We start from the raw sequence: 18,785 nt of genomic DNA, 5'->3' as shown, positions 1-18,785 counted from the left end.
CTGCGCTCCACCAGCATGTCGCACACAACATCACCGCTTCTTTGAGAAACTCTGTGTGTGACAGGGTGCATTTCACCACAGACACTTGGACGAGTAGGCATGAACAGGGGCGTTACATGTCGCTGACTGGGCACTGGGTAACTATGGTGATAGCAGGACAAGGGGCTGCTGTCCAAGTCTTGCCGTCCCCACGAGTTGTGCGTCAATCCTCTTTATGTCAAAGTTCCTCCACTGCTTCTGCCTCCTCAACCTCCTCTCGGTCTTCCACCTGCACCCAAAGCCTGTCTGGTCATGCCACAAGCTTTCTAACTGCGCAGAAGGGATCCTGCACACCTCCTTACTATGCTGGCAGTAGGGCTCAACGTTTTTACATTGAAATGTCTGGGAAATGTGAGTCACACAGCTGAGGAGTTGTGGTCAGCTCTGGAGAACCAATTTCATGAATGGTTGTCTCCACTGGACCTGAAACCAGGGAAGGCCGTGTGCGACAATGCTGCAAACCTGGGTGCGGCCCTTCGCCGGGGCAATGTCACACACGTGCCTTGTATGGCTCACGTGTTGAACCTGGTTGTCCAGCAATTTTTAGCCCACTATCCCAGACTAGATGGCCTTCTGCAGAGGGCACGGTCGCTGTGTGCTCACTTCCGCCGTTCACATCCCGCAGCTCAGCGACTTACATCTCTACAGAAGTCGTTGGGCCTGCCACTTCACCGGCTAAAATGCGATGTGCCTACCCGGTGGAATTCAACTCTGCACATGTTGCAGCGACTGTGGCAGCACCGACAAGCCCTGGTGCAATACGTTCTGATGTATAGCCTGGGCCAACGAGATTCAGAGGTGGGGCAAATCACGCTGGAGGAGTGGTCTCAGATCAGGGACCTATGCACCCTTCTGCACAGTTTTGAAATGGCGACGAAGATGTTTAGTGCTGACGATGCCATTATCAGCATGACTATTCCGGTGATTTACATGCTGGAGCACATGTTAAACAGAATTCGGAGTCAGGTGGTGGCACAAGAGGAGGTGGAGGAAGTAGAGGAGGAGGAGTTGTATGCGGAAGGGCTAACATCTGCAAGGTCCAGACGGTCGGCAGCACCAAGGCGGCAGGCATGTGAGGGTGGGGGAGATGATTTTACCAGGGCGCATGGTAGCAGCCAAACTAGTGAGGAAGGTGCAGGAGCCCAGGAAGAAGTGGAGGACGAACTGATGGAAGACTCATCAGATGAGGGAGACCTTGATCACATTTCTGTTGTGCGAGGTTGGGGGGAGAGGACAGAGGAAGGAAGCATGATTGTTACCTCGCCACCAACACAACAGGGACTTGGTGCTCCTGGATGCGCAACACACATGAGTGCCTTCTTGCTGCACTACCTGCAACATGACCCTCGAATTGTGAGAATTAGAAATAATCCTGACTACTGGGTTGCCACACTGTTAGATCCCCGGTACAAAAGTAAATTTGCAGAAATTATTCCTGCCATAGAAAGGGATGCACGCATGCAGGAGTATCAGCAGAGACTGTTGCAGAATCTTACATGTGCTTTTCCACAAAATACCAGTGGTGCACGTAGTGAATCTCACAGTTCCAACTTGCCAACCGTGGGACCGTCAAGTGTTCAGCACTCAAACCGTAACAGAACCACAGTATCTGCTGGTAACATCAATTTTGCGGAATCATTTCACCACTTTTTTAGCCCATCCTTTGCAAGGCCACAGGAGACAAGAAGTCTGACACATAGTCAACGCCTAGAGACGATGGTACAGGAGTATCTCCAAGTAAACATTGAAGCCACGACTGTGTCACTGGACCCTTGCTCTTTTTGGGCTTCCAATCTGGATAAATGGCCGGAGCTAGCCACTTACGCCTTGGAGATCTTGTCATGCCCCGCAGCCAGCGTTCTGTCTGAACGTGTGTTCAGCGCTGCTGGTGGTGTGCTGACAGATAAGCGCACGCGGCTCTCCACTGATAATGTAGACAGACTCACGTTCATAAAGATGAACAAATCATGGATCCGAAACGACTTTTCTACCCCTGTGTCATCCTGGGGAGAGTAAAAGCTTGATGATTGGTTAAAATCACCCTACCAACCGTTTTAAGCTTTCAAATTACTAATCATGTTTATCTGTATCTTGACTGGAAAATAATTTGGGCTTTGTAGCAGTGTGCAGCACTGATCCTATTAGGCCATCTATAATAAGCTTCACCAGATTTAAAATTAAAAATAATTTTTAGCTGCATCTAGCCCGGAAAATAATTTTGGGGCTCCGAGATGCGCAAGACACATAAGTGCCTTCTTGCTGCACTACCTGCAGCATGACCCTCATATTGTCAGAATTCGAAGTAATCATGACTACTGGGTTGCCACACTCTTAGATCCCCCAAACTTTTCGATCAACCTTTTTCATTTTAATAAAGACCAAAAAAATGGTCATTTTTGAAATTATAAGCATTAGCAGGTTGTTAGAAACTGAAATCAAACAGTTTTCAACTCAAAACTTTATTCTAGGTGATGTTACATTTTCACATAGGACCCCTTGTTCGAAAGGAGCTTCTGAACTCTCTCGTCCATTGAATTTGTCAGGTTTTGGATGGTTTCTGCTTCAATTGTTTTGCATGAGGACAGAATACCCTCCCAGAGCTGTTGCTTAGATGTGAACTGCCTCCCGCCATCATAGACACTCCTTTTAATGATGCTCCAAAGGTTCTGAATGGGGTAGAGGTCAGGGGAGCATGGGGGTCACACCATAAGTTTGTCCCCTTTTATGCCCATATCAGCCAGAGATGCAGATGTTTTATGTGCAGCATGAGATGGTGCATTATCATGCAGAAAAATGATCTTGCTGTGAAATACACGGTTCTTCTTCTTGAACCATGGCAGGAAGTGCTGTTTGAGAAAATCCACATACATTATGGAGTTCATCTTTAGCGCCTTCAGGGATCCTAAAGGGGCCGACAATCTCTCTCCCCATGATTCCAGCCCAAAACATTACTCCACCTCCTCCTTGTTGGCGCTGTAGCCGTGTTTGCGTGGGGTGTCCATCAACCAGCCATCCTCCACTCCATTCATCTGGACCATCGAGCGCTGCACGGCACTCATCCGTGAACAAAACAGTTTTGAAATCAGTCTTCATGTAATGTTTGGCCCACTGGAGCCGTTTCTGCTTGTGTGAAGTGGATAGAGGAGGTCGACTGGATGGCGTATGCACAGCTGCAAACCTCTGAAGGACCCTGCATCTTGTTGTTCGGGGGACGTTGGAGGCACAAGCAGCTTCAAAAACTTGTCTGCTGCTATGACAAGGCTTTTTTGCCGCTGCTCTTTCAACCTGATGTAATTGCCTGTAGGAAAGAGTCCTCAATTTGCCCTTATCAGCACGCACACGTGTGTACTGTGAATCAGCTACATACTTCTTGATTGCCAAGACACTTCATCCTGATCATCGCACAATGTTGATTGTAGTCATGCCTTGACCTAAACACTCCACAATTTGTTGCTTCTCAGCAGCCGACACATCCTTTTTCTTTCCCATTTTGGCAGAAAATGTAGGCTGCTTAATAATGTGAGAGAGCCTTCTTAAGTAGTCTTGCCTTTCATTGGACACACCTGCCAAACTAATTAGCACAGGTGTCTGCAATTGCTTACAGTGATATAAAGAGCCCTGACACACATCACCATCAATGAGTTTAACTGACAAACAAACAAATTCTTCCCTTATCGCTCCTAAACACTTTTTGCATAATAATTTGGAACGCGGTGTACATGTGCTTTTCCACAAAACACCAGTGGTTCACGTAGTGAATCTTACAGTTCTAACTTGCCAACCGTGGTCTGTATGGAATTGTTCAATAAAGGGCCCAAAATTAAGATAACATAGATGGGAGAGGTCTCTATGAATAGGAATTCCTAAGTATTTGATACCCTGTGAGGGCCAGGCAAAGGGAAAGTTGGACTGGATGGAATCCTATATGGATTTAGGGAGGGAGACATCGAGGGCCTCAGACTTCGCTGCATTGATTTTAAAATTTTACCATGTAACAAAGTGATCTATTTCAGCCATAACAGCAGGGATGGATATATGTGATTGAGTGATATATACTAGGACATCATCAGCAAATAGAGAGCACTTGTACTCGGTGCCTCCCACCTCAATCCACCTAATATTGGGGTTATGGCGAATTGATGAGAGCAGGTGCTCCGTCACTAGGATGTATAAGAGAGGGGACAGAGGACATCCCTGCCTTGTCCCATTGGTGATTGTGAAAGGTGATGAAAATGTTCTGACGCACCCCCTGGGCCTTGGGACACCCGGAGCCGGACCCTTTTTGGTGGATGCTGGTGGTTGTAGTCTTCGTGGCGGCGATCCAATTCCGTGGCTCAGGGCGGTCAAACCAGTGGCGGAACTATTTATGTGGTTTTGATGTTTAAATGTCCGACTACGCCACCCGTGGATTGCGGTCAGAGTGAACCGCCGCTACAGGGCAGACCGCTAAGGCTGGTGTTGTGGGTGCAGCAGAGCGTAGCATAACTCCCCACGGTAGGAGTATAGCCTCAGGGCAGTGTATGCGGAGGATGGGGGTGATGGTGCAGGGCAGCAGCAGTAACGACACGGAGTCAGTGATGCAGTTCAGGGCCTTTACTCACAGTTCTTATTATCCAGACCACGTCTGCAGGTAACGGCTGCCCACGTCGTACTGTGCTCACCAGGTGAGGGGCTCAGACAACTCCCAGATAACTTTGGAGCGCTTCACAGGACCCCCTTCGTGTGTCCTTTGTCTGGCCTTTCTTACCAACACTTCTGTCCGGCTGCCTCGGGCCTCCTCTTGGTAAACTTGGCGCCAGTTTCCCTGACCCTATGTGGTGCCTTCCTAGCGGGTGGAGCAAGGGGCTGCGCCACATAAAATGTCAGAGCCTCCGGTTTCTAGCTGAGGGTCTTTCCTGCCTCCACTAGTTCGGGGACCGGTCTCCCCCTTTGGCCTGACCCCTCCACGCAGGTGGATTCGGGCGTGCGGTGGCGACTCGCCCGTCCGCACCCCTGGGATCCCTTCATTCCTCGTTCCTGGAGCCTTCTCCGCTCCTCTTCCTTCCTTCTCCCTCTTGCAGGCCTGGGCCTCTGTTACTAGGCCCGCCTCCGGAGCAGAGCTCATGCAGAGCCCCTGCTCCCTGCCACTTCTGCTCAGACTTCTCTGCACTGAACTAAGATGGTGCCCACCTTTTATACTCCCTTCTCAATGCACCCAGGAACTGCTTCCTCCCTGCTCCTGCACTGCAGGGTTCCCCTTCCTCAGTGTTCCCTCCCCCCACTCCAGCCAGGGACAGGGACTGTCGTGCCCATCTCAGGGGCATATTGGTCGCCCTGCCCCACGGCAATGTGGTGTAATGCATGCAGGTGTCGGGTCCTGATCCACACTCCATCCTTATCTGAGAGTGAGATATCACACCTCTGGGTGAGGTGCAATACGTCTGTAGCAACCGAGCCCTCGGTGCTACAGTTCCATTTATCTTCAGCCTAGGTGACGTATTGTGATACAGGGCCGTGATTTTGGCTATAAAAGGGTCCCCTAGACCCCTACCCCAAGCTTTTTAAGAGAATCATATATGGCGTGCCAGGAGACTCTATGGAATGCTTTCTCAGCATCCAACGAGAGTATCTACTTACAAATTTTTAACTGCATCTAGCCCAGGAAATACTTTGTGCCTAGTAGCAGTGTCTGCTAGTCAGCGGATTATCCCGGCTGTTAAGCAAGCTACACCACCTGTAGTTTGGACACTTAATTTTTTCAAAGGAAATGCTTTGGGACCACGGGATACTCAGTGAAGAGCATCAGGAGGCACCCCAAGGCATAGGGGCTGGGACTGGCACTAGGATGCCTTGCGGTGGACAGCCGAGCTCGATCCTTATAAAAGCTTTTTAACTGCAGCAGCTTTAGTGGACGCTACTGGAGCTGGAATTACGCGGCTGCTGGCATGAGACTTGCCCTCCAATAGATCCTTGTAAATGGATTTAAAGTGTATTCATTCAAATTAGAGGGACAATTTAAATTAAAAAGCTTAGAGCTGCCTCCACCACAGGGGGGCTCTCTAGACCCACCAGCGGACAGGCACCAGTATTGGGAGAGGGGGGCTGGCCGTCAGGGTTCACCGCGGCTCTGGCACAAACCCGGCGACACGGAGGTGGCACGGGCAGGAGCGGACTGGCCGTCTCGGCTTCTCACTTTTTGGATTTTAGAAGGGCATGACATGCCTATATCTGTGTCTCCCCCTCCTTTTACTCCTCCACCTCTTTTCTTTTCGCATGACTATATGTACTTGTCACTTTTCCATGTGTTAGTTGTGTCTTCTGAGCAGTTTGTCAGCTTTTGGACACCTTTGAAGGTGTTTTCTATGTGTTTCTATGTGTTTTTGTTTGCCTGCCATTGGTTTTAACGGTGTTCGAAGGTGTTCGACGAACAGTTCGACGAACAGTTCGGCGAACACACGGGTGTTCGACGAACCGAACCGAACTCGAACACTACGGGGGTGGCTCAACACTAGTCACAACAGAAGGTGACCTGGCTGATAGTCGCTGCCCCATACGTAGCACTGTGCCTGAGGTAATGGAGGATGATGGAGAAGTAGTTCTCATGGCCTCGCAGGCTAATGAGACGGTGTTATTCCCCGGGGAGACGGCCTATATAGCCGCTGTTACCTGCAGTCAGAGTGCCCAGAATGCAAGTAACGCCCTGCCTTCTGGACCCTTCTCGAGCAGAGGAATAACAGGATCATGTATGGACCCAGGGCCGGTCCCAGAGGGTCCCAGTGAGGATGTGGCCTTAACCTCATTTCTGGTTTCCTCCAGCCAGGAGTTTCAGGCAGCTCTGCACTCAGATGCTAGCCTGGAGACGTTAAGGAGCCTCGCTGAGGAACCCACCTCCGAGTCGGATAAGGAGAGGGTATTCTGGGACCAAGGGAGGTTGTACCGGTAGACAGTTCCCTGTACACCCCAACAGGAGTGGCTGAGGGAAAGACACCTGGTCGTCCCCTACCAATTCAGGGATGAGTTGTTGCGGATCGCCCATGAAATTCTACTCGCTGGACACTTGGGGGTCAGCAAAACCAAGGCCCGGCTGTCTCATCACTTTTATTGGCCCAAAATGAGGACAGATGTGGTGAACTACTGTCGCTCCTGTACCACATGTCAAAGAGTGGGAAAGTCAGGGCCGGCCCCCAAAGCCCCCCTGATCTCCTTGCCAGTGATAGAGGAGCCTTTCCAGAGGATTGCTGTGGACATTGTGGGACCACTGGCCATACCCAGCAGCTCTGGAAAATGTTTCATCCTTACCGTGGTAGACTATGCTACCCGGTATCCGGAGGCAGTAGCCCTGTCCTCAATTAGGGTGGATAAGGTGGCGGATGCCCTCTTGGCCATCTTTTCGCGAGTAGGATTTCCCAGGGAGATGCTTACCAACCAGGGGACCCAGTTCATGTCACACTTAATGGAGGCCCTATGTAAGAAAATGCAGGAGCAGCATTTGGTATCGAGCGCGTATCACCCACAGACCAATGGTTTGTGTGAGCGATTCAACGGTACCCTCAAACAGATGTTAAAAATGCTGGTTGAAACCCAGGGTCGCGACTGGGAGTGTTACCTCCCACACCTGCTATTTGCTTACAGAGAGGTTCCACAGGCCCTTCTTTAATGCAGTTTCTAAAATCAGAAAGAATTGAATTCAATGTTTTTTGTTCATTTTGCTTGTTTGTCGGATTTTGGGATGGACTCTTTGGCTTTGCTTTTCTTCTCCTCATTGGATTTTTCATGTTCAAAGTTGCAGAAGCCAGATTACAAGCTCATTTTGGTTCAACTTCAGCAACTGTGCATTGCATTGCCATGTAATGTGATGCAATGCTATCTTTCTAGCTCTCCCTTTTTACTTCCTTTTGGATAAACAGACATATTAGGCAAGCATTTTGGAGCTTTCACCTAAATAACTACAGGTGGTGAGATAAGCTGCACAATATAATTGACCTTTCAGTATATTGTTGCACACACACCATCTATTTAGCAAATGCCCTTGTTATCAACAGCAGCCTTTTAAACTCACCTGAGCTAACAGGTATGTGCGCTGGTTACTCTGCTGCGCTTAAAATTTCTTTTTTGGTTTGCTACAATGCCTTTTCTGAAACGTTGTCTCCCTCTGCTGGAACACTGACTTCTTTCATTTAATGCCTGCAGACTATAAAAGAGAACCCAACCCAAAAAGTTTGGTTGATTAGTCTGTGGCATTCTGTTAAACTGTTGCTTATGGCGGTCTCTGTGAGCTTCTCAGCGACATTCAGCCAGCCAGGTATCCTGCCTGCAGTAGATGGAATGTGGCAATGGAACGCTGGCTGCGCGTGTCATAATAGGCTCTGAGCCTTTATATACCTGTGCACAGCAGCAGCCACCTTCAGTCTGCTGCTGGACAGCCAGCAGCAGCAGCAGCAGGAGAGGTATGTAATCAGGAGCCCTCCTGCTAAGGGTAGACAGCTGCTCGTTCCACCCCACCCCCCGCCTTAATTGGTTCTCCTCCCTTCCAACGGTGTTGAGGCGGGTGGGAACAGCAGGGGGTGAAGGTGCTGTGTTTAAAGAGGTGGAGTTATGCAGATCTAAAACGCGTGGATTGCAGCAGCAGCAAGCCGAAAAGTGCAGGCATGTAAGGGATCTAGAGGTTGACAACATGTCTTCTTAACGGGAGTCCAGGAGCTCATCTCCACAAATGGACTTTTCAGGATCCTTGGGTGGCTCCGTAGTTTGAAACCAATTCTGGTTATCGCTTCTCGGCCTTTTGGCTAAGATCAAGTGTAGTATCTGTTCTTATCAGTTTAATATCTGATACGTCCCCTATCTGGGGACCATATATTAAATGGATTTTTAGAACAGGGAGATGGAAAAAGAGCTTGCTCTGTCCACTCCACGCATTGACCTGGTATTGCAGTATCTCCAGGACCGGTGCACCCCTTCTTTAATGCAGTTTCTAAAATCAGAAAGAATTGAATTCAATGTTTTTTGTTCATTTTGCTTGTTTGTCGGATTTTGGGATGGACTCTTTGGCTTTGCTTTTCTTCTCCTCATTGGATTTTTCATGTTCAAAGTTGCAGAAGCCAGATTACAAGCTCATTTTGGTTCAACTTCAGCAACTGTGCATTGCATTGCCATGTAATGTGATGCAATGCTATCTTTCTAGCTCTCCCTTTTTACTTCCTTTTGGATAAACAGACATATTAGGCAAGCATTTTGGAGCTTTCACCTAAATAACTACAGGTGGTGAGATAAGCTGCACAATATAATTGACCTTTCAGTATATTGTTGCACACACACCATCTATTTAGCAAATGCCCTTGTTATCAACAGCAGCCTTTTAAACTCACCTGAGCTAACAGGTATGTGCGCTGGTTACTCTGCTGCGCTTAAAATTTCTTTTATGGTTTGCTACAATGCCTTTTCTGAAACGTTGTCTCCCTCTGCTGGAACACTGACTTCTTTCATTTAATGCCTGCAGACTATAAAAGAGAACCCAACCCAAAAAGTTTGGTTGATTAGTCTGTGGCATTCTGTTAAACTGTTGCTTATGGCGGTCTCTGTGAGCTTCTCAGCGACATTCAGCCAGCCAGGTATCCTGCCTGCAGTAGATGGAATGTGGCAATGGAACGCTGGCTGCGCGTGTCATAATAGGCTCTGAGCCTTTATATACCTGTGCACAGCAGCAGCCACCTTCAGTCTGCTGCTGGACAGCCAGCAGCAGCAGCAGCAGGAGAGGTATGTAATCAGGAGCCCTCCTGCTAAGGGTAGACAGCTGCTCGTTCCACCCCACCCCCCGCCTTAATTGGTTCTCCTCCCTTCCAACGGTGTTGAGGCGGGTGGGAACAGCACGGGGTGAAGGTGCTGTGTTTAAAGAGGTGGAGTTATGCAGATCTAAAACGCGTGGATTGCAGCAGCAGCAAGCCGAAAAGTGCAGGCATGTAAGGGATCTAGAGGTTGACAACATGTCTTCTTAACGGGAGTCCAGGAGCTCATCTCCACAAATGGACTTTTCAGGATCCTTGGGTGGCTCCGTAGTTTGAAACCAATTCTGGTTATCGCTTCTCGGCCTTTTGGCTAAGATCAAGTGTAGTATCTGTTCTTATCAGTTTAATATCTGATACGTCCCCTATCTGGGGACCATATATTAAATGGATTTTTAGAACAGGGAGATGGAAAAAGAGCTTGCTCTGTCCACTCCACGCATTGACCTGGTATTGCAGTATCTCCAGGACCGGTGCACCCCTTCTTTAATGCAGTTTCTAAAATCAGAAAGAATTGAATTCAATGTTTTTTGTTCATTTTGCTTGTTTGTCGGATTTTGGGATGGACTCTTTGGCTTTGCTTTTCTTCTCCTCATTGGATTTTTCATGTTCAAAGTTGCAGAAGCCAGATTACAAGCTCATTTTGGTTCAACTTCAGCAACTGTGCATTGCATTGCCATGTAATGTGATGCAATGCTATCTTTCTAGCTCTCCCTTTTTACTTCCTTTTGGATAAACAGACATATTAGGCAAGCATTTTGGAGCTTTCACCTAAATAACTACAGGTGGTGAGATAAGCTGCACAATATAATTGACCTTTCAGTATATTGTTGCACACACACCATCTATTTAGCAAATGCCCTTGTTATCAACAGCAGCCTTTTAAACTCACCTGAGCTAACAGGTATGTGCGCTGGTTATTCTGCTGCGCTTAAAATTTCTTTTTTGGTTTGCTACAATGCCTTTTCTGAAACGTTGTCTCCCTCTGCTGGAACACTGACTTCTTTCATTTAATGCCTGCAGACTATAAAAGAGAACCCAACCCAAAAAGTTTGGTTGATTAGTCTGTGGCATTCTGTTAAACTGTTGCTTATGGCGGTCTCTGTGAGCTTCTCAGCGACATTCAGCCAGCCAGGTATCCTGCCTGCAGTAGATGGAATGTGGCAATGGAACGCTGGCTGCGCGTGTCATAATAGGCTCTGAGCCTTTATATACCTGTGCACAGCAGCAGCCACCTTCAGTCTGCTGCTGGACAGCCAGCAGCAGCAGCAGCAGGAGAGGTATGTAATCAGGAGCCCTCCTGCTAAGGGTAGACAGCTGCTCGTTCCACCCCACCCCCCGCCTTAATTGGTTCTCCTCCCTTCCAACGGTGTTGAGGCGGGTGGGAACAGCAGGGGGTGAAGGTGCTGTGTTTAAAGAGGTGGAGTTATGCAGATCTAAAACGCGTGGATTGCAGCAGCAGCAAGCCGAAAAGTGCAGGCATGTAAGGGATCTAGAGGTTGACAACATGTCTTCTTAACGGGAGTCCAGGAGCTCATCTCCACAAATGGACTTTTCAGGATCCTTGGGTGGCTCCGTAGTTTGAAACCAATTCTGGTTATCGCTTCTCGGCCTTTTGGCTAAGATCAAGTGTAGTATCTGTTCTTATCAGTTTAATATCTGATACGTCCCCTATCTGGGGACCATATATTAAATGGATTTTTAGAACAGGGAGATGGAAAAAGATCTTGCTCTGTCCACTCCACGCATTGACCTGGTATTGCAGTATCTCCAGGACCGGTGCACCCCTTCTTTAATGCAGTTTCTAAAATCAGAAAGAATTGAATTCAATGTTTTTTGTTCATTTTGCTTGTTTGTCGGATTTTGGGATGGACTCTTTGGCTTTGCTTTTCTTCTCCTCATTGGATTTTTCATGTTCAAAGTTGCAGAAGCCAGATTACAAGCTCATTTTGGTTCAACTTCAGCAACTGTGCATTGCATTGCCATGTAATGTGATGCAATGCTATCTTTCTAGCTCTCCCTTTTTACTTCCTTTTGGATAAACAGACATATTAGGCAAGCATTTTGGAGCTTTCACCTAAATAACTACAGGTGGTGAGATAAGCTGCACAATATAATTGACCTTTCAGTATATTGTTGCACACACACCATCTATTTAGCAAATGCCCTTGTTATCAACAGCAGCCTTTTAAACTCACCTGAGCTAACAGGTATGTGCGCTGGTTACTCTGCTGCGCTTAAAATTTCTTTTTTGGTTTGCTACAATGCCTTTTCTGAAACGTTGTCTCCCTCTGCTGGAACACTGACTTCTTTCATTTAATGCCTGCAGACTATAAAAGAGAACCCAACCCAAAAAGTTTGGTTGATTAGTCTGTGGCATTCTGTTAAACTGTTGCTTATGGCGGTCTCTGTGAGCTTCTCAGCGACATTCAGCCAGCCAGGTATAATGCCTGCAGTAGATGGAATGTGGCAATGGAACGCTGGCTGCGCGTGTCATAATAGGCTCTGAGCCTTTATATACCTGTGCACAGCAGCAGCCACCTTCAGTCTGCTGCTGGACAGCCAGCAGCAGCAGCAGCAGGAGAGGTATGTAATCAGGAGCCCTCCTGCTAAGGGTAGACAGCTGCTCGTTCCACCCCACCCCCCGCCTTAATTGGTTCTCCTCCCTTCCAATGGTGTTGAGGCGGGTGGGAACAGCAGGGGGTGAAGGTGCTGTGTTTAAAGAGGTGGAGTTATGCAGATCTAAAACGCGTGGATTGCAGCAGCAGCAAGCCGAAAAGTGCAGGCATGTAAGGGATCTAGAGGTTGACAACATGTCTTCTTAACGGGAGTCCAGGAGCTCATCTCCACAAATGGACTTTTCAGGATCCTTGGGTGGCTCCGTAGTTTGAAACCAATTCTGGTTATCGCTTCTCGGCCTTTTGGCTAAGATCAAGTGTAGTATCTGTTCTTATCAGTTTAATATCTGATACGTCCCCTATCTGGGGACCATATATTAAATGGATTTTTAGAACAGGGAGATGGAAAAAGAGCTTGCTCTGTCCACTCCACGCATTGACCTGGTATTGCAGTATCTCCAGGACCGGTGCACCCCTTCTTTAATGCAGTTTCTAAAATCAGAAAGAATTGAATTCAATGTTTTTTGTTCATTTTGCTTGTTTGTCGGATTTTGGGATGGACTCTTTGGCTTTGCTTTTCTTCTCCTCATTGGATTTTTCATGTTCAAAGTTGCAGAAGCCAGATTACAAGCTCATTTTGGTTCAACTTCAGCAACTGTGCATTGCATTGCCATGTAATGTGATGCAATGCTATCTTTCTAGCTCTCCCTTTTTACTTCCTTTTGGATAAACAGACATATTAGGCAAGCATTTTGGAGCTTTCACCTAAATAACTACAGGTGGTGAGATAAGCTGCACAATATAATTGACCTTTCAGTATATTGTTGCACACACACCATCTATTTAGCAAATGCCCTTGTTATCAACAGCAGCCTTTTAAACTCACCTGAGCTAACAGGTATGTGCGCTGGTTACTCTGCTGCGCTTAAAATTTCTTTTTTGGTTTGCTACAATGCCTTTTCTGAAACGTTGTCTCCCTCTGCTGGAACACTGACTTCTTTCATTTAATGCCTGCAGACTATAAAAGAGAACCCAACCCAAAAAGTTTGGTTGATTAGTCTGTGGCATTCTGTTAAACTGTTGCTTATGGCGGTCTCTGTGAGCTTCTCAGCGACATTCAGCCAGCCAGGTATCCTGCCTGCAGTAGATGGAATGTGGCAATGGAACGCTGGCTGCGCGTGTCATAATAGGCTCTGAGCCTTTATATACCTGTGCACAGCAGCAGCCACCTTCAGTCTGCTGCTGGACAGCCAGCAGCAGCAGCAGCAGGAGAGGTATGTAATCAGGAGCCCTCCTGCTAAGGGTAGACAGCTGCTCGTTCCACCCCACCCCCCGCCTTAATTGGTTCTCCTCCCTTCCAACGGTGTTGAGGCGGGTGGGAACAGCAGGGGGTGAAGGTGCTGTGTTTAAAGAGGTGGAGTTATGCAGATCTAAAACGCGTGGATTGCAGCAGCAGCAAGCCGAAAAGTGCAGGCATGTAAGGGATCTAGAGGTTGACAACATGTCTTCTTAACGGGAGTCCAGGAGCTCATCTCCACAAATGGACTTTTCAGGATCCTTGGGTGGCTCCATAGTTTGAAACCAATTCTGGTTATCGCTTCTCGGCCTTTTGGCTAAGATCAAGTGTAGTATCTGTTCTTATCAGTTTAATATCTGATACGTCCCCTATCTGGGGACCATATATTAAATGGATTTTTAGAACAGGGAGATGGAAAAAGAGCTTGCTCTGTCCACTCCACGCATTGACCTGGTATTGCAGTATCTCCAGGACCGGTGCACCCCTTCTTTAATGCAGTTTCTAAAATCAGAAAGAATTGAATTCAATGTTTTTTGTTCATTTTGCTTGTTTGTCGGATTTTGGGATGGACTCTTTGGCTTTGCTTTTCTTCTCCTCATTGGATTTTTCATGTTCAAAGTTGCAGAAGCCAGATTACAAGCTCATTTTGGTTCAACTTCAGCAACTGTGCATTGCATTGCCATGTAATGTGATGCAATGCTATCTTTCTAGCTCTCCCTTTTTACTTCCTTTTGGATAAACAGACATATTAGGCAAGCATTTTGGAGCTTTCACCTAAATAACTACAGGTGGTGAGATAAGCTGCACAATATAATTGACCTTTCAGTATATTGTTGCACACACACCATCTATTTAGCAAATGCCCTTGTTATCAACAGCAGCCTTTTAAACTCACCTGAGCTAACAGGTATGTGCGCTGGTTACTCTGCTGCGCTTAAAATTTCTTTTTTGGTTTGCTACAATGCCTTTTCTGAAACGTTGTCTCCTTCTGCTGGAACACTGACTTCTTTCATTTAATGCCTGCAGACTATAAAAGAGAACCCAACCCAAAAAGTTTGGTTGATTAGTCTGTGGCATTCTGTTAAACTGTTGCTTATGGCGGTCTCTGTGAGCTTCTCAGCGACATTCAGCCAGCCAGGTATCCTGCCTGCAGTAGATGGAATGTGGCAATGGAACGCTGGCTGCGCGTGTCATAATAGGCTCTGAGCCTTTATATACCTGTGCACAGCAGCAGCCACCTTCAGTCTGCTGCTGGACAGCCAGCAGCAGCAGCAGCAGGAGAGGTATGTAATCAGGAGCCCTCCTGCTAAGGGTAGACAGCTGCTCGTTCCACCCCACCCCCCGCCTTAATTGGTTCTCCTCTCTTCCAACGGTGTTGAGGCGGGTGGGAACAGCAGGGGGTGAAGGTGCTGTGTTTAAAGAGGTGGAGTTATGCAGATCTAAAACGCGTGGATTGCAGCAGCAGCAAGCCGAAAAGTGCAGGCATGTAAGGGATCTAGAGGTTGACAACATGTCTTCTTAACGGGAGTCCAGGAGCTCATCTCCACAAATGGACTTTTCAGGATCCTTGGGTGGCTCCGTAGTTTGAAACCAATTCTGGTTATCGCTTCTCGGCCTTTTGGCTAAGATCAAGTGTAGTATCTGTTCTTATCAGTTTAATATCTGATACGTCCCCTATCTGGGGACCATATATTAAATGGATTTTTAGAACAGGGAGATGGAAAAAGAGCTTGCTCTGTCCACTCCACGCATTGACCTGGTATTGCAGTATCTCCAGGACCGGTGCACCCCTTCTTTAATGCAGTTTCTAAAATCAGAAAGAATTGAATTCAATGTTTTTTGTTCATTTTGCTTGTTTGTCGGATTTTGGGATGGACTCTTTGGCTTTGCTTTTCTTCTCCTCATTGGATTTTTCATGTTCAAAGTTGCAGAAGCCAGATTACAAGCTCATTTTGGTTCAACTTCAGCAACTGTGCATTGCATTGCCATGTAATGTGATGCAATGCTATCTTTCTAGCTCTCCCTTTTTACTTCCTTTTGGATAAACAGACATATTAGGCAAGCATTTTGGAGCTTTCACCTAAATAACTACAGGTGGTGAGATAAGCTGCACAATATAATTGACCTTTCAGTATATTGTTGCCCACAAACCATCTATTTAGCAAATGCCCTTGTTATCAACAGCAGCCTTTTAAACTCACCTGGGCTAACAGGTATGTGCGCTGGTTACTCTGCTGCGCTTAAAATTTATTTTTTGGTTTGCTACAATGCCTTTTCTGAAACGTTGTCTCCCTCTGCTGGAACACTGACTTCTTTCATTTAATGCCTGCAGACTATAAAAGAGAACCCAACCCAAAAAGTTTGGTTGATTAGTCTGTGGCATTCTGTTAAACTGTTGCTTATGGCGGTCTCTGTGAGCTTCTCAGCGACATTCAGCCAGCCAGGTATCCTGCCTGCAGTAGATGGAATGTGGCAATGGAACGCTGGCTGCGCGTGTCATAATAGGCTCTGAGCCTTTATATACCTGTGCACAGCAGCAGCCACCTTCAGTCTGCTGCTGGACAGCCAGCAGCAGCAGCAGCAGGAGAGGTATGTAATCAGGAGCCCTCCTGCTAAGGGTAGACAGCTGCTCGTTCCACCCCACCCCCCGCCTTAATTGGTTCTCCTCCCTTCCAACGGTGTTGAGGCGGGTGGGAACAGCAGGGGGTGAAGGTGCTGTGTTTAAAGAGGTGGAGTTATGCAGATCTAAAACGCGTGGATTGCAGCAGCAACAAGCCGAAAAGTGCAGGCATGTAAGGGATCTAGAGGTTGACAACATGTCTTCTTAACGGGAGTCCAGGAGCTCATCTCCACAAATGGACTTTTCAGGATCCTTGGGTGGCTCCGTAGTTTGAAACCAATTCTGGTTATCGCTTCTCGGCCTTTTGGCTAAGATCAAGTGTAGTATCTGTTCTTATCAGTTTAATATCTGATACGTCCCCTATCTGGGGACCATATATTAAATGGATTTTTAGAACAGGGAGATGGAAAAAGAGCTTGCTCTGTCCACTCCACGCATTGACCTGGTATTGCAGTATCTCCAGGACCGGTGCACCCCTTCTTTAATGCAGTTTCTAAAATCAGAAAGAATTGAATTCAATGTTTTTTGTTCATTTTGCTTGTTTGTCGGATTTTGGGATGGACTCTTTGGCTTTGCTTTTCTTCTCCTCATTGGATTTTTCATGTTCAAAGTTGCAGAAGCCAGATTACAAGCTCATTTTGGTTCAACTTCAGCAACTGTGCATTGCATTGCCATGTAATGTGATGCAATGCTATCTTTCTAGCTCTCCCTTTTTACTTCCTTTTGGATAAACAGACATATTAGGCAAGCATTTTGGAGCTTTCACCTAAATAACTACAGGTGGTGAGATAAGCTGCACAATATAATTGACCTTTCAGTATATTGTTGCACACACACCATCTATTTAGCAAATGCCCTTGTTATCAACAGCAGCCTTTTAAACTCACCTGAGCTAACAGGTATGTGCGCTGGTTACTCTGCTGCGCTTAAAATTTCTTTTTTGGTTTGCTACAATGCCTTTTCTGAAACGTTGTCTCCCTCTGCTGGAACACTGACTTCTTTCATTTAATGCCTGCAGACTATAAAAGAGAACCCAACCCAAAAAGTTTGGTTGATTAGTCTGTGGCATTCTGTTAAACTGTTGCTTATGGCGGTCTCTGTGAGCTTCTCAGCGACATTCAGCCAGCCAGGTATCCTGCCTGCAGTAGATGGAATGTGGCAATGGAACGCTGGCTGCGCGTGTCATAATAGGCTCTGAGCCTTTATATACCTGTGCACAGCAGCAGCCACCTTCAGTCTGCTGCTGGACAGCCAGCAGCAGCAGCAGCAGGAGAGGTATGTAATCAGGAGCCCTCCTGCTAAGGGTAGACAGCTGCTCGTTCCACCCCACCCCCCGCCTTAATTGGTTCTCCTCCCTTCCAACGGTGTTGAGGCGGGTGGGAACAGCAGGGGGTGAAGGTGCTGTGTTTAAAGAGGTGGAGTTATGCAGATCTAAAACGCGTGGATTGCAGCAGCAGCAAGCCGAAAAGTGCAGGCATGTAAGGGATCTAGAGGTTGACAACATGTCTTCTTAACGGGAGTCCAGGAGCTCATCTCCACAAATGGACTTTTCAGGATCCTTGGGTGGCTCCGTAGTTTGAAACCAATTCTGGTTATCGCTTCTCGGCCTTTTGGCTAAGATCAAGTGTAGTATCTGTTCTTATCAGTTTAATATCTGATACGTCCCCTATCTGGGGACCATATATTAAATGGATTTTTAGAACAGGGAGATGGAAAAAGAGCTTGCTCTGTCCACTCCACGCATTGACCTGGTATTGCAGTATCTCCAGGACCGGTGCACCCCTTCTTTAATGCAGTTTCTAAAATCAGAAAGAATTGAATTCAATGTTTTTTGTTCATTTTGCTTGTTTGTCGGATTTTGGGATGGACTCTTTGGCTTTGCTTTTCTTCTCCTCATTGGATTTTTCATGTTCAAAGTTGCAGAAGCCAGATTACAAGCTCATTTTGGTTCAACTTCAGCAACTGTGCATTGCATTGCCATGTAATGTGATGCAATGCTATCTTTCTAGCTCTCCCTTTTTACTTCCTTTTGGATAAACAGACATATTAGGCAAGCATTTTGGAGCTTTCACCTAAATAACTACAGGTGGTGAGATAAGCTGCACAATATAATTGACCTTTCAGTATATTGTTGCACACACACCATCTATTTAGCAAATGCCCTTGTTATCAACAGCAGCCTTTTAAACTCACCTGAGCTAACAGGTATGTGCGCTGGTTACTCTGCTGCGCTTAAAATTTATTTTTTGGTTTGCTACAATGCCTTTTCTGAAACGTTGTCTCCCTCTGCTGGAACACTGACTTCTTTCATTTAATGCCTGCAGACTATAAAAGAGAACCCAACCCAAAAAGTTTGGTTGATTAGTCTGTGGCATTCTGTTAAACTGTTGCTTATGGCGGTCTCTGTGAGCTTCTCAGCGACATTCAGCCAGCCAGGTATCCTGCCTGCAGTA

The 18,785-nt window shown here is 46.9% G+C and overlaps 8 non-coding genes across 8 annotated transcripts; all 8 read left to right on the top strand.

Moving 5' to 3' along the window:
* Positions 1-8,784: 8,784 nt before the first annotated feature.
* Positions 8,785-8,975, top strand: LOC141227787 (U2 spliceosomal RNA). The gene has a single exon (XR_012294768.1). It is a non-coding gene; the product is annotated as a U2 spliceosomal RNA (small nuclear RNA).
* A 1,115-nt stretch (positions 8,976-10,090) lies between these two features.
* On the top strand, positions 10,091-10,281 carry LOC141227786 (U2 spliceosomal RNA). The gene has a single exon (XR_012294767.1). It is a non-coding gene; the product is annotated as a U2 spliceosomal RNA (small nuclear RNA).
* A 1,115-nt stretch (positions 10,282-11,396) lies between these two features.
* Positions 11,397-11,587, top strand: LOC141227093 (U2 spliceosomal RNA). The gene has a single exon (XR_012294202.1). It is a non-coding gene; the product is annotated as a U2 spliceosomal RNA (small nuclear RNA).
* Positions 11,588-12,702: 1,115 nt separating this feature from the next.
* LOC141227785 (U2 spliceosomal RNA) lies at positions 12,703-12,893 on the top strand. Its single transcript, XR_012294766.1, has one exon. It is a non-coding gene; the product is annotated as a U2 spliceosomal RNA (small nuclear RNA).
* Positions 12,894-14,008: 1,115 nt separating this feature from the next.
* On the top strand, positions 14,009-14,199 carry LOC141227784 (U2 spliceosomal RNA). Its single transcript, XR_012294765.1, has one exon. It is a non-coding gene; the product is annotated as a U2 spliceosomal RNA (small nuclear RNA).
* A 1,115-nt stretch (positions 14,200-15,314) lies between these two features.
* On the top strand, positions 15,315-15,505 carry LOC141227783 (U2 spliceosomal RNA). The gene has a single exon (XR_012294764.1). It is a non-coding gene; the product is annotated as a U2 spliceosomal RNA (small nuclear RNA).
* Positions 15,506-16,620: 1,115 nt separating this feature from the next.
* LOC141227781 (U2 spliceosomal RNA) lies at positions 16,621-16,811 on the top strand. Its single transcript, XR_012294762.1, has one exon. It is a non-coding gene; the product is annotated as a U2 spliceosomal RNA (small nuclear RNA).
* Positions 16,812-17,926: 1,115 nt separating this feature from the next.
* Positions 17,927-18,117, top strand: LOC141227780 (U2 spliceosomal RNA). Its single transcript, XR_012294761.1, has one exon. It is a non-coding gene; the product is annotated as a U2 spliceosomal RNA (small nuclear RNA).
* Positions 18,118-18,785: the final 668 nt, after the last annotated feature.

The sequence above is a fragment of the Phyllobates terribilis genome, unplaced genomic scaffold, assembly GCF_046119375.1.
Source record: "Phyllobates terribilis strain yellow unplaced genomic scaffold, ASM4611937v1 Scaffold_416__1_contigs__length_1633014, whole genome shotgun sequence".
In the NCBI taxonomy this organism is placed as follows: Eukaryota; Metazoa; Chordata; class Amphibia; order Anura; family Dendrobatidae; genus Phyllobates; species Phyllobates terribilis.
Note: the sequence above shows the minus strand (reverse complement) of the source record. Positions and strands in the feature narration are given on the sequence as shown.